We start from the raw sequence: 15,239 nt of genomic DNA on the forward strand, positions 1-15,239 counted from the left end.
GAATTTATAATTACGCATGTTTATTTTATGGAAACTGCTTAGATTATAGGCGGTATATAATTTTTTTTAAATAAATAAATATGTAACCTGCTGAGATAATAGGCGGGATATAAATCAAACAAATACATAAATTGGTTGTCTGTTCCCGGGAGACTCAAATTTAACATCCTTCCAGTGGTCTTCAAATGGCCCCAGTAAAAGCAAATGCATGTCACTGACCTACTGCGAAAGTATACACCAACATCTGTTGCTTTTGTTTGTTTTAGTATGTTGGTATGTCTTATTTTAATTATTCCCTATTTTTAATAACTTTGTATATCGCTTAGAATTTTGATAAGTGATTTAAGTGGCTTCCGATCCCAGCAAGAATACAATTTAAATTCTACTGCCTACTATTTAAGACTTTATACGGAGACAGTCCAAACTACCTGAATCCACAACACCTCAACCAGACATAGGAAAACTCACACCCCATTCTCATACCCCCCAATTAAAGAGGTCAAACGGAAAAAACTATATGATGGCCTCCTGGCCACTCAAGCAGCCAAACTAGACAACCAAATCGCCAATCTACTGACGGCATCCCTCGACTACAAGACTTTTAGAAAATAAATAAAGACCATACTCTTCAAGAAAACTCTGAAAAAAGAACTAATAGCGCAAGTCTCAAACTCCACCTCTCACTAAAGCCAACTACCCCAAACAAATAACCTTACCCATTTCTCACTCTTTTTGAAAATGACCATTTTTTTTTTTTTTTTTTGTAAGTTCTTGTTGTAATACATCTTGGATAATTCTTTTGTAATCCGCCTTGAACTGCAAGGTAATGGCGGAATAGAAATCCCTAATGTAATGTAATGTAATCAAATTTTAAATAAACTTGGAAACATGAATTTCCTTCTTCTCTCAGCAAGCTAGCATTATCTGGCCTTAGTGAAATTAGCAGTCACAAAGTGCATGATGTAGAACAGTGGTTCCCAACCCTGTCCTGGAGGAACACCAGGCCAATTGGGTTTTCAGGCTAGCCCTAATGAATATGCATGAAGCAAATTTGCATGCCTATCACTTCCATCATATGCAAATCTCTCTCATGCATATTCATTAGGGCTAGCCTGAAAACCCGATTGGCCTGGTGTTCCTCCAGGACAGGGTTGGGAATCACTGATGTAGAAAATGGCACAGGGACAAATTATCCCTCGTCCCTGCGGTAATTCATTGTTATTCTTCCAGGAATTTGTTTGATTCTTCTTTAAAACAAGCCATGGTAACTTTTCTTACACATTCACTGGACAATGACTTCCAGAGTTTAATTGTGCATTGAGGGGAAGATATTTTTTCAAAATTTGTTTTAAATGGGCGATTTAGGAGGTTCTTTCTTAATAATAATAATAACTTTATTTTTCTATACCGCCATAGTCAGGCGACTTCTAGGCGGTTTACATTATAAGAAGGCTGGACATTCAGCGAATAGCAAAAATCTTAATACAATACGATATCATAGATCCACTTACAATACAATACAGTGAGTCTAAATACAATAACATATAATACAGTCTAAATACAATAGAATATAATACAGTGAGTCTAAATACAATAACATATAATAAGTCTAAATATAATACCGTACAAGGAGTCTTAATGCAGTACGATAGTCTAAATGGGAAACTTACGTGTTAAATTGGAGATCTATGGGCAAAGAATATCTGAGAGATTTGGGGCATCCATAAGTTGGAGTTCTAAGGGTAGAGGATATCAGAAAAGAGGGGCTTCTTGAGAGAGAGAAAAGCGTTTGTTGGGGAGGGGAGTCCTAGTGGGGGGGGGGGACTGTTTTAGTCAATGAATTTTGCGAATAGGGCGGTTTTGATCGATTTGCGGAATGCATTATAAGTCGTATTGGGTTCGTTTATGTGGTTTTTTCAGCCAGATTTGCTGTCTGTTCGCTTGGAACTTAAAGGTTCTGTCCAAGAAGGATTTGTATCTGCAGCCTGTAGTCTTTGGGGGCATCGTTGGTTACTGCGGTGGCACTAAAGCATCTCGGAGCCAGATTACAGAAAGCGGGAAGATGGCTGAGGAAGATCCCTAGATCTCGGTGAATTATGAGGTTTTTGGGAAAGTTCAAGGTGTATTTTTCTGAAAATTTACACAGGCTGAAGGAAAACAACTGGGGCTGGTGGGCTGGGTGCAGAATACAGAACATGGCAGTGTGCAGGGACAGCTTCAGGGACCCATGTCCAGGATCCGAGAAATGCAGCACTGGTTGCAGAAGAAAGGAAGTCCAAAATCACCAATTAAAGGGGCAGAATTTCACAGTGAGAGGAAGCTTGCTCAGCCGGAGCACAATGACTTCTGGATTGTCAAATAAAAGCAGAGAATTTTCCACCTTTTATCTCATATCCAATGTGAAAACACTTATTCTTAATGTTATTTAGTTAACTTTCTGAATTATTTAGTTAACATAAGAATTGCCGCTGCTGGGTCAGACCAGTGGTCCATTGTGCCCAGCAGTCCGCTCACGCGGTGGGCCCCAGGTCAAAGACCAGTGCTCTAAATGAGTCCCGCCTCACCTGCGTACATGTCCAACTTTGTCTTGAATCCCTGGAAGATGTTTTCCCCTATAACAGACTCCGGAAGAGCGTTCCAGTTTTCTACCACTCTCTGGGTGAAGAAGAACTTCCTTACGTTTGTACAGAATCTATCCCCTTTCAACTTTAAAGTGCCCTCTCGTTCTCTCTACCTTGGAGAGGGTGAACAACCTACTTTGTCTTGAATCCCTGGAGGGTGTTTTCCCCTATAACAGCCTCCGGAAGAGCATTCCAGATTTCTACCACTCTCTGGGTGAAGAAGAACTTCCTTACATTTGTACGGAATCTATCCCCTTTCAACTTTAGAGAGTACCCTCTCGTTCTCTCTACCTTGGAGAGGGTGAACAACCTGCCCTTATCTACTAAGTCTATCCCCTTCAGTACCTTGAATGTTTTGATCATGTCCTCTCTCCATCTCCTCTGTTCGAGGGGGAAGAGGCCCAGTTTATCTAATCTTTCGCTGTACGGCAACTCCTCCAACCCCTTAACCATCTTAGTCGCTCTTCTCGGGACCCTTTCGAGTAGTACCGTGTCCTTCTTCATGTATCTTATAGTTGTGAAATTCTCATGCATGGAGCCCTCCTCCCACGAGATCTTTAGTTTCATGCTTATAAATTTAATAATAAAATACAGAATTGCAATCCTAATAAATAAACGGGCTATTTAGTAATTCCATGGAGTGTCCCCAAGTCGTTGCACTATTTATGAGCATAAACAAGCAGTTTGTGTTTTCCTGTGGCATCACACGGGATCTTATAGATCTCTCTCATCATTCCTCTCAGTCAGGACTTCTTCAACCTAAAGAGTCTTAGCATCTTTAACCTTTCCCATTAAGGGGGGACATTCCATCCCCTCTAGCATGTTGCTCACTCTTCGCTGTACCTTTTCTAAATCTACTCCATATTTTTGTGAAGAAACACAAAAATTGTACACAGTACACAAGCCATGGTGAAACCACAGAACAGTAGAGAGGTATCATATTTTGTTTAGGGATATTTTGTGAGAAGGCAGAATAGCAAATCTAATGAATACAAACAAGTCTTATAAATCTATTAAGATATACTCTGCTGTACAAACACGGTTTGCGATGATCAATTTAACATCATTATCTTCTGCAAAATGATAGTTGTTTCATCTTAAGCTTATTGTAAAAAAAAAAAATAATAATAAATGCTTGTATTGAAATTTATGTCTTTCTTGCTTGAAGTTGAGAAAGCAGAAAATTCATATCCTGCAAATTTAAGAACGGTGGGTCTCATTTTCAAAACAGAGGCAGATGGACATTTTTCTAGCCAAACGCTTCCAATTCACTATTTTTTTTTTTTTAACTTCTGTTCTAGATGGATATCTATGCTGTTTATTCACAGTTCATCTAAAACTCAAGGGGGGGGGGGTGCTAGAGGCATGGTTTGAGTGGGACTAGGGTGGGCTTATGGCTTGGATGTTTTTCTGCTGTAAATCAAACATTTAAGAAAACATCCAGGGCACAGTTTGGACGTTTTAATAATGAATGAGGAACAAAAAGGTGCCCAAACTGAGCAGATGACCACTGGAGGAATGTTTATGCTTATTAAAATCTTTATATACCGCATATACAGCCCAAAAAAGGATCAAAGCGGTTTACAATAGAATTCAATCAAAACTATGAAAAGAACTTTTCTTTTGTTTCTTCTCCTTACCCCCTTTCTTTTCTCTTTCTCTGCGGTTCTGTTGGTTGGCCTTCCATTTTAGGTCACCTTTCTCAGGTGTGTGGGGGGGAATGGGGGGTCTTTATTCTGTAGCAGTGGGCTATTAAAGTCCAAGTCTACTGCATTGTGGTTTATGTGCTGGTTATGGATCTGGGGTGAGGGTCGGGCGGGTGGGGGGATTGGGGTGTTTATTCTATATCATGGTTTCTCTTGTCGGTCCCTAGTTGATTGTAATTTGTTGGTTGGCTTTTCATATTGAAAATAAAAATTGATTATACATAAATAGAAAAGAAAAGTAGCATGCCTAATATAAAACATTATATAACAATTTAAATTAATAAAATTAAATAAAAAATTATTTAATCATTAAAATGAAAAATATAATAATATATAAATGTAAGCATGATGCCTCCTCATTCTCCCAGGGTCAATGACCCCCCCCCCCCCCACCTCCCAAAGATGTCTGTACGATAGTCCTAGTAGAACAGCAAGAAGGTCTCTGGAGTAGCCTAGTGGGTGGTGTAGTCAACCATAGAGATGGAGACTCAGGCCCTGATTCTACTCTGATTACTACACTTGTGAGCCTGCCAAGACCCACCTAAATCCCATGCTACCCACGTGTAGGTGTTGCCCGAAGGCATAAGGACTATTGGAGGCCTCACCATGCAATATAAGGGGGTTATAGTGAAATGTGTACCTGGAACCTTTTATGTGACAATCACTGCAGTGCCCCCTAAGTTGCTCCACTATTCTGCTGGGATGTCTGTATGGCCAGACTACCAAGAATTCAAGTCCCGCCTACGTTTTCAGTGGCTTGTTCTGTGCAATTTTCATTTGGACGAGTGTCCTTTCGAAAATGATCAGAAAAGAAAAAGCACACTAAGGGCAAACACTTCTAGCAATGTAATTTTCAGGAAAAAAAAAAAGACATTTTGCAGTTTCGAAAATGACCATTTTCTCCACCCAGTTTTTCGGCACACTTCCCAAAACCTCTAAACTCGGATTTAGACGTCATCTCAAAAAATGCCCCTCAATATCTTATACGTCGTATAGGTATCACAGCAACGATTTAATTAATTTTCTTCATTTAATATTTTTATGATATGACTTTAGTCCAGTAAATAAGTATGACCTAGAACTTTTTGGTTGATCGACCTGTCTGCTTTATAAATACTTTAAAGTTGGAGGTGTAAGCCGAGATACACAATAATGCAATTTTTTTTCAAACCAAGTACAAATTGCAATTTTTTTGCAAAGTACAACGAGCAGTAAGTTTATGTAAGGATAGAGAGCTGGTTTCAGAAAATGCACTGGGAACATCAGTACTCTACGACGAGCACACTTTATAGAATCACACGAAACACCAATTCCCACACCCAACTTTGAGAGCGAGGACTTAATGCTAGCTGAAACCTGATATAAACCCTGGTGCACAGGTTGGGTGCAGATCCCCAGTATTCTAAAACATTGTATCCAAATTATCAGAATGCCCCCTGACCCGCCCAAGCCTTTCCCATGGCCCAAGTCCCCTTTTAAGTTACGCGTTAAAGGATTTAGGTGCTCAGTGTTATAGAATCACCCATAGGCAGATGCACGCAGAAGTTCTAATCGATGTCAATTAACAGCATCCAAGAATTGCTTGTTAATGGCTCATTGACCAATCACGTTGCATGCACGTCTCAGGATCACCTGTAAATCTGAGCACCCTTTTAAATCTGCTAAATAGTAGATTTTAACAAACCAGAGAAAATATTTCTTCGCACAACGTGTAATTAAACTCTGGAATTCATTGCTGGAGAATGTGGTGAAATCAGTTAGCTTAGCGGGATTTTAAAAAAAGGTTTAGATAATTTTCTAAAAGAAAAGTCCATAGGCTATTATTGAAATGACTTGAGGAAATCCACTACTTATTCCTAGGATAAGCAGCATAAAATCTGTTTTACTACTTTAGATCTAGCTAGGTACTTGAGACCCAAGTTGGCCACTGTTGGAAACAGGATACTGGGCTTGATGGACCTTCGGTCTGTCCCAGTATCACAATTCTTATGTTCTTATGTGAGCCAAGTATAGGACAATCAAGCCATTGTGACGTCACTGATGAGGCTGGCTCTCAGGCATTGGTGGAATGAGGCTTTATGACATCACAATCTCAGCTTTGGGATGTTGCTATTATTTGGGTTTCTGCCAGCTACTTGAGACCTGGGTTGGCCACTGTTGGAAACAGGATCCTGGGCAATTCTTATGTTCTTTACAGAATTCATGAGAGGCTATCCTAGCAATTTATAGCACAAATGATAACATAGCAGGAAATTTGCAACTAGTTTAATAATTTCTGAAAGCCTTCTACTGTGCCATGAAATGGATGTTCCATATATCATAAGTATTCTTGAAAGAAATCTCCCTGCTTCATGAACGAACATCTAACTTGATTAAAGGTTTGAGTGTCTCAGTAAATATAATGTAATTTCCATGATATAGAGTACAATATTTGTAGCAATGAAAATAGCACATGGGTAGTAGATATGAGCCTTCACAACATTTGGTTTCCATAATGCATCTTTGGAAGGAATAAAACTGCTACAAAGGTGAGAGGCTTTGAAATGTATTCGATATACTGTTATTATGTTAATGGAATCAGTAATTATATGAACAAAACAAAGTCCCTTATTTGTCATGGCAGGCTTTGCATGGTGAAGGCTTGATTTACTATCAGGACTCGAGAACAGCCGATGCTTCTAAAGGTTCCTCTCTGCATTATTTTTAGGTAAAGCGTCAGGATTCTGGAAAGATTTTGACATTTATAATCTTCATTATTGACTGCCTGAAGAGCCAGGAGAGGGCATCACTCAAAACCAGCTCAAGGTGATTGAAATGTTTTGATGCTTTGGCAATAAGAATGCTCACTAGAGTATCTGAACTTTCATTTATCATGTGGGTTTTGATTACACAGAATTTCACCTGTAGCCTCTTTAAGGGCTCTGACTCAGCTTTATTGCAAAGCATTGCCTTGGATCCTATTGAATGATAAATGAATTATGATTAGCTGATGAGGCCACCAAGTGGTGGTAAATATGCATTGCACCGCCAGGTGAAATTAGTGTGACTGATGGTGACGCTAAGTTTAAACCAAATCACAATGAGCATAAGAATTGCCATGCTGGGTCCATCGTGCCCAGCAGTCTAATCATGCGGCGGCCCCCAGGTCAAAGACCAGTGCTCTAAATGAGTCCAGCCTCACCTGCGTGAATGGAGGAACAGCCTTGGAAACAGGGAAGACAGGGTTCAAACCCCTCTTTTTACATGAGGATGCCTCTTGTGACCCTGGGAAGACACCTCCCCCCTCTGTTACCCCAGATATACTTCATTTGTAAGGCTTCGGAGGCAGGAGAAAACTTACCACACACGAACCTATTCACGTTCAACTCAGATTTTGAGAGATAAGCAATTAAATCCAAAACCTAGTGTCAGTTTTCAGTGCTTGAAACCCTGAACTCATTGAGAGCCATAATGTTGTTATGAGTAGGGGATGGGCTAAAATAACATGAAGGCATTAATGATATTTACTACAATATTCTGTGTCACTTCCCCATCCAATATGCACAGAAGCCTTACACAATATTATCTAAAATGATCTTCTGGATGTTGCATCGTTTCATTTTGTTAGACTCAAAGAGGTTTATATTGCTGGCCCAAAATTAAGGAATGTGTTACGATTGCAGCCAAGAGAGTGAAGAGTATTAACATATGAAGAACATAAGAATAGCCTTTCTGGTCCATCAAGCCCAGTAGCTCGTTCTCACAGTAGCCAATCCAGGTCACCAGTACCTGCCCAAAACCTAAGGAGTAGCAACATTCCATGCTACCGATCCAGGGCAAGCAGTGTCTTCCCCCATGTCTTTCTCAATAATTGACTATGAACTTTTCCTCCAGGAAACTGTCCAAACCTTTATTAAAACCAGCTACGCTATCCACTCATAACACAACCTCTGGCAATGCGTTCCAGACCTATTGCCTCTATTCCACTCTACGTCAAAATAATAGAAGGACTAGTTGCCAAATTCCTCTCCAATTACATAGAAAACCATAACATACTCCATCCCCACACAATCCGGCTTCAGAAACAACTTCAGCACGGAAACACTACTAGGATCTCTCTTGGACACAGCCAGACAACATCTCAGCACAGGAAAAAAAATGATGCTCATACAACTAGACCTTACCGCTGCATTCGACTTGGTGGACCATAACATTCTACTACAAATCATGGATACAATAGGTATCACAGATAAAGTATACACATGGTTTGAAGGATCCCTTAAATCAAGAACCTATAGAGTAAAATCAGACAAACAAAAATCTGAACCTTGGTCAAACCCCTGCGGAGTTCCCCAAGGATCCCCTCTATCCCCGACTCTCTTCAATCTCTATACAGCCTCCCTCAGCTCTCACCTGGACAAACAAGGCAAAACCTCCTACAGCTATGCCGATGACATTACCATTCTCATACCCTTCGATCAACCTGAACTCTCCATGACGAACACAATATACCAAACACTAAAATCAATAGCAACCTGGATGAAAGGTCACAAACTGAAATTGAACCCAGATAAAACGAAATTCATCCTCCTAGAAAACAACAAAATACCAACCATAACCAACATTGAAATCAACGCAATCAACTACCCCATAAAAACCACCCTAAAACTGCTAGGAATAACTATCGACAGATGCTGCACCATGCAATCACAAATCAATAAAACAATACAAAAGTCATTCTTAGTCATGAGAAACTTAAGACAAGTTCGGAAATTCTTCGAGAAAACTCAATTCCAGCTCATAGTTCAGTCCTTAATACTAGGCCTACTTGACTACTGTAATATCCTCTACCTCCCATGCCCTACAATCATAACAAAACAACTACAAACTATCCAAAACACAGCACTAAGACTCATCTACTCATTAAAGAAACATGATCACATTACAGAAGCATATCTCCAATCGCACTGGCTTCCGATCCCAGCAAGAATACAATTTAAATTCTACTGCCTACTATTTAAGACTTTATATGAAGACAGTCCAAACTACCTGAATAACCGCCTCATCCACAACACCGCAACCAGACATAGGAAAACTCACACCCCATTCTCATACCCCCCAATTAAGGAGGTCAAACGGAAAAAACTATATGATGGCCTCCTGGCCACTCAAGCAGCCAAACTAGACAATCAAATTGCCAATCTACTGATGGCATCCCTCGACTACAAGACTTTTAGAAAAGAAATAAAGACCATACTCTTCAAGAAAACTCTGAAAAAGAAATAATACCGCAAGTCTCAACCTCCACCTCTCACTAAAGCCAACTACCCCAAACAAATAACCTTACCCATTTCTCACTCTTTTTGAAAATGACCAATTTTTTTTTTTTGTAAGTTCTTGTTGTAATACATCTTGGATAATTCTTTTGTAATCCGCCTTGAACTGCAAGGTAATGGCGGAATAGAAATCCCTATTGTAATGTAATGTAATGTAATATATCCTCGTGCCTTAATTAGGCCCAGATTCATTAGGTCTACAATTATGCATGTTAATTCTAGGAATGCCCCCAATCTAGCCATGACCCTCCCATTTCCACACACCCCTTTTTGGACTCGTGCCTAAATTTACCTGTACAACTTTTAATGAAATCCAACTAGCGCTCATAATTGCTTGTTAGTTTGCCATTCATTAGCACTCCAACTTAGATAGTATAGTAGCGCTGGATAATATATCAGTGTTTTATAAATTCTTCCTTAGTCCAGTTTCTTTACAACGGTACGTCTTAGGAATTCAGATATCCACCCTTATCGATAGATACAGGTGGTGGGATTCTTCATGATTCCAAGTACTATTTCCCAACTATTTACTTATTTCAATTATTTTATATAAATATAATAAATAATAGACTTAACTTATTCAAAGTCCATTCCCCTTCCCGACGTGTTTCGCCGAACTTTCTCAAGGTTGGGGGAACTGGACATTACAGCATAGCTTCTCCTAGTATAACCAGCCATGACTGTAGTGTCCAGTTTCCCCAAACTTGAGAAAGTTTGGCGAAACGCATCGGGAAGGGGAATGGACTTTGAATAAGCTAAGTCTATTATTTATTATATTGATATTAAATAATTGAAATAAGTAAATAGTTGGGAAATAGTACTTGGAATCATGAAGAATCCCACCACCTGTATCTATCGATAAGGGTGGATATCTGAATTCCTAAGACGTACCGTTGTAAAGAAACTGGACTAAGAAAGAATTTATAAAACACTGATATATTATCCAGCGCTACTATACTATCTAAGTTGGAGTGAACTGTTTTGGTGTAAAGAGTGAGATTCTCTTTATATTTATGAGCACTAACAGACTCATTATTCTACCAAGTTGCACATGAAAATTGGGCAGATGCACAATTTACCGACACTATTTGTAAACATACCGCAAAGTCTTTAAATGTGGTTCCGCGCTAGCACTGCGCCATTAACTCCTCCCCTCCTCCGGATTCTATAACGGTTGCCTAAACGTGGGTGCAATCCTGATTTCCGTGTGCAAATAAAATAATTGATGAGACATTGAGGGCTCCTTATACAAAGGCGCGCTAGGGCCTTAACGCGTGCTAAATTGCTGCGTGTGCTAGCCGCTACCGCCTCCTTTTGAGCAGGCGGTAGATTTTTTGGCTGCACGCTAATCCGGGGCATGCGTTAAAACACTTAGCGCACCTTCGTAAAAGGAGCCCTAAAACTAACTAATTGGCTGCTAATAATCAATTATTGGCATTAATTACCACTAATTTGGAGTTACGTGCACAACTGTTTATTCATAATGCCGTAAAAAAATGCCAAAAAGGGGTGTGACAAGGGAGGGATATGGGCATTCCCAAGCGTCCCGCGCAGCGTTGCAAGATTGAGCGTGTGTGTGTGGGGATGCATGCCCACCTTGCACGTCAGGATTTGCACCAGCTTTTGGCAAGCAAATTCTGGCACCTAATTTTAGTCTTGGGAAGCGGCATTACGCGCTATTTTATGAAGGACGCTAATTCTCCCCGACACCCAAATTTTGCACCATTTACCAAATCCGGTTCTCAAGTGCTTAATAAAAGGACCCTTTAATTATTAAACTCACATTTACTTTAACCTCCGGATGTAAAACTTAATTTAAAAAGGAATGCTGAAGCTGGAGTATAAGCTTTTTAATCCATATGCATTTAAATAATTTAACATTTTTAACCAATTTTATATGCTAATAAAGATACAGATGTAACATAAATTGATTCTTCCTTATTTTCTGGAAATGAAACTCTATAGTTCTCACAGTTGTCTCCAACCCCATCCTCCAGGGAAAACATTTATACACTTAATAATCACTGTGTAGGGACAAATTGTGACAGGGTAGCTTTTTGTGCATCCTTGTTCCAACTAAAATGCTGTCTCAGTGGGAAAAAAAAATGCGTTCCAACCTCCTGTAAATAAGACGTAGGTTGCAGGGGAAGCTTTTTGGTCCAGACCCTATGGCACCAACGTCTGGAACACAATAAAATAAGGATGAACTCCTGCACATTTCTATCCGGTTAGTGGATTTGTTTTATGCCTACTAAGAGCAGCATTGACCCTTATTATTAAGCTAGGGTTTGTTGGGTGTGATCTCAAATAGAGAATGACACGGTGACAAAATTCATCACCGTTCCCGGATAACCACGGGAAATAATCCCATGTCATTTTCTAGTGTCTATTTCAACCTCAGTCCTTCTACACCAGCATTCTTCAAAGCAAAGCTTGTGGGTCAGTGGTTATGGCCATTCATACTCTGATTCTTATGTGAGCCAAGGATAATGAAGCCATTGTGACATCACTGATGTGATTGGCTCTTAGGCACTGGTGGAATGAGGCGTTATGACATCACAATATCTGCTCTGGAATGTTGCTGCTCAATCTCAGCATTCTTCAAAGCAAAGCTTGCGGGTCAGTGGTTGTGGCCATTCATACTCTGATTCTTCCCTTTCTCCTTAAAGAATGACATGAAGATGGTTTCCCGCGGTTATCCGTGGGGACGGGAACAGTGATGAATTTTGTCACCGTGTCATTCTCTAATCCCAAATTCTCAGACTTGCTGTTAGTGGTTCTCATAATCCTTTCAATCTACTAGACCAATGTATCTCAAAGGCACACTAGTGTGCCTCCTGAGATTCCAAATGTGCCCCGGCCCACTGAGGAAGAAGAGAGGCACCTGCCAGCTGACTTCCCTACGCAGTACAGCGCCAGCGCTGCCCGATTCGCTGAAGGCCTGCGTGTTTCCCCCTTCTCTCTAGGTTCCTCTGGCTTCCCCCCTGGCCTCCTGGTCTCATCTTTAAAGCTAATTATAGCAGCCTGTAGGTAAAATTATTTTATTTTCAATATAGTGATTGAAATGTGTCAGTTTTGAGAATTTATATCTGCTTTAAAGGGGATAGGATCTGGGGCAGAGCTTAGGTTGGCCTAGGGAGGTCTGTGGTTAGGGTACTCGGTTGATAAATGTTGGACCTAGGGGGTGCTTAGCTTGAAGTAGTTGAGAAACACTGCTGTAGGCAATCAGCTGGCGTGAGTGCGTCTCCTCTCCGGCCCTCTTCCCTGCTGGTGCCCCCTACTGGCGTCTCAGGGCCCATCTGGAGGGCCCCTGCACATGCGCGGACACTTCTGGGTGCCTCAAGCCATGGCCACTACCTTTAGTGTGCCCCGGCTCGAGAACGTTTGAGAGACACTGGATTAGACAGCAGGTGCTGTGATGAGGAGGGGGTGGGAGTGGAGTGGTCCGCCCCGGGCGCCATATTAGTAGGGGCAGGGCACCCTCCCCCTTCCCTTCCCCCGTACCTCTAGTTCACCGCTGCCGAGCAACCACTTCAACGTGCTCATCACGACTGTGTCATCTCTCCCGCCGACATCGCTTCCGGGTGCCGCGCACAGGATGCGACATCAGAGGGAGAGCCGACGGGGTTGCGAGGAACGCGTTGAAGTTCTTGTTGCTCGTGGTGGTGAACCAGAGGTTCGGGGGAAAGGGAGGGAACGGGGCGCACGTGTGGCAGAGGGGATAGGGGAAGGAGCGGGGGGACGGAGATGAGGGTGGGGGAGCGGTGCCACCACCCCAGGTGCCTCTCACCATCACTACGCCACCGCTAGAGAGCACATCCTTCTGCAGCCTGTATGATGTTATTTTTTTCTTGATTTTAAGTTTCTGCATACAGTGGTACCTTGGTTTACGAGCATAATTCGTTCAAGAAGCATGCTCGTAATCCAAAGCGCTCGTATATCAAAGCAACTTTCCCCATAAGAATTAATGTAAACTCGGACAAATTGCTCCACATCCCAAAAAAATCTAATTACCATTAGCGTCGCCTCTACCGCCGCCTCTGCCACGGACCTATCTGTGCGGCTCCTCCAGTTCTCTTGAGGAGGCCTCTGCCGCTGTTCGCTGCCTCATGTAGCTCTGGGAACCGGAGAGGGGGGTGTACTGTACTGCACCACGCCCCCCCCCCCCCGGGACTCTCAGGTATTGGCCCATCCCTCCTGGACTCACCCCGACTCCCATGCTGACCCCGAGGCCTCTGCCGGCACCAGCTGCCAGCAGCCCGCCAGCCAACAAGTACTTGTCCTTCTTGAGCAGGCCTCGGGGAGAATGGTATAAATCAATAAGTCTGGTGGCCTAGGATTTCCACTAGTTTCCACCCTCATAATCGGCATTAAACCACCTGTTGTAAGAGTCACTGAGATGCTGGGGGGAGGGAATGATGGGTAGATAGTGCAGAAAGAACAGATTGCCTTGAAACAGTACGGCATAAAGGCATCCAGCTACTGCAAACAGATTGAAATCTCTAAGGCAACTATTAGGAGAATTTGTAATATCAACACCTTTATACATGCTCATTTTAGTCAATTTTTTTTTTTAATCAACTTTTTTAGATTCAGTGAAAACGGGATAATGAATAAACCTACTATAATTGGATTTCACATGTTCCCAGACGAGTAACTGAGGGAGAAACATTTCGTGTATTCCCATCTTTCTCTGGCAGTGCCGCTAATTCTTAAGTAACCTTTATTTCTCTGTTCCTCATGTGCTCACTACTCCCCGCTCTTTTACTCATCTCTTCCCCTAACACGTTCTCTGTCATCTCCTTGCCTCTCTTCTTTCCTCCGATGGATTAACAAAGGTAACTTTTATCTCCAATCTAATTGTTTTGGAACCTCCATTTCTAATGTATTAGCATTGTAAACTACAATACTCAGAAACTGAGGAATGGAGGGAATTAAACAAAAAGCAAAAAAAAAAGACAATCACTCTATTGAAATTGAGCCATTATGTGCCCAATGCGATATTACAACAAGCTCGAAGAAAAAGCCTCAGTTCATTGGAGAGGTGTACCCAAAACTCTTTCACTCAGATATCATAGGCAAAAAAACTTTCGCATTTGGTGCTTAGTATTGTAAACTGCTTAATACTCATGAACAAGTGGTATATCAAACGTAACAAATCCGACTGAATCCAATCCAACATTAGAACATAGCTTGTTCTACTGCTGTAAAGCATGAACTTAAAAAAAAAAATCTGTCAGCTCCTGTGAAAGACATCCTGCACTGTCTATTTCCATATACAGAAACCCCTCTTTCATAAAAATTAATATAAAATAAAAAATGTTAGAGTGGCATAGTGGTTAGAGCTACCCTGAGGTTGTGGGTTCAAACCCTATGCTGCTCCTTGTGACCCTGGGCAAGTCACTTACTCCCCCCATTGCCCTAGGTATATTAGCTAGATGGTAAGCCCCCCCCCCCAGGACAGAGAAAAATGCTGAAGTACCTGAATAAATTTATGTAAAACCATTCTGAGCTCCCCTGGGAGAACAGTATAGAAAATTTAATAAATAAATAGTGTGAAAAGTTTCAGCCTCTGATAACCAGAACTGGGATTGTGA

The 15,239-nt window shown here is 41.4% G+C and overlaps 1 protein-coding gene, 1 long non-coding RNA gene and 1 pseudogene across 5 annotated transcripts in view; 2 read left to right on the forward strand and 1 right to left on the reverse strand.

The window, feature by feature from the left end:
- Window positions 1–7,197, forward strand: part of LOC117352228 — a 36,473-nt gene extending 29,276 nt beyond the window's left edge. Inside the window, exon 3 of the long non-coding RNA XR_004537630.1 lies at window positions 7,035–7,197. This is a non-coding gene — a long non-coding RNA (uncharacterized LOC117352228). The remainder of the gene's footprint in view (window positions 1–7,034) is intronic.
- Window positions 1–15,239, reverse strand: part of LRRC4C (leucine rich repeat containing 4C) — a 584,836-nt gene that overhangs the window by 64,274 nt on the left and 505,323 nt on the right. The gene's annotated exons all lie outside the window — the stretch shown is intronic.
- On the forward strand, window positions 2,063–2,362 carry LOC117352227 (annotated as a pseudogene).

The sequence above is a fragment of the Geotrypetes seraphini genome, chromosome 19 (genome assembly GCF_902459505.1).
Source record: "Geotrypetes seraphini chromosome 19, aGeoSer1.1, whole genome shotgun sequence".
Taxonomy (NCBI): Eukaryota; Metazoa; Chordata; class Amphibia; order Gymnophiona; family Dermophiidae; genus Geotrypetes; species Geotrypetes seraphini.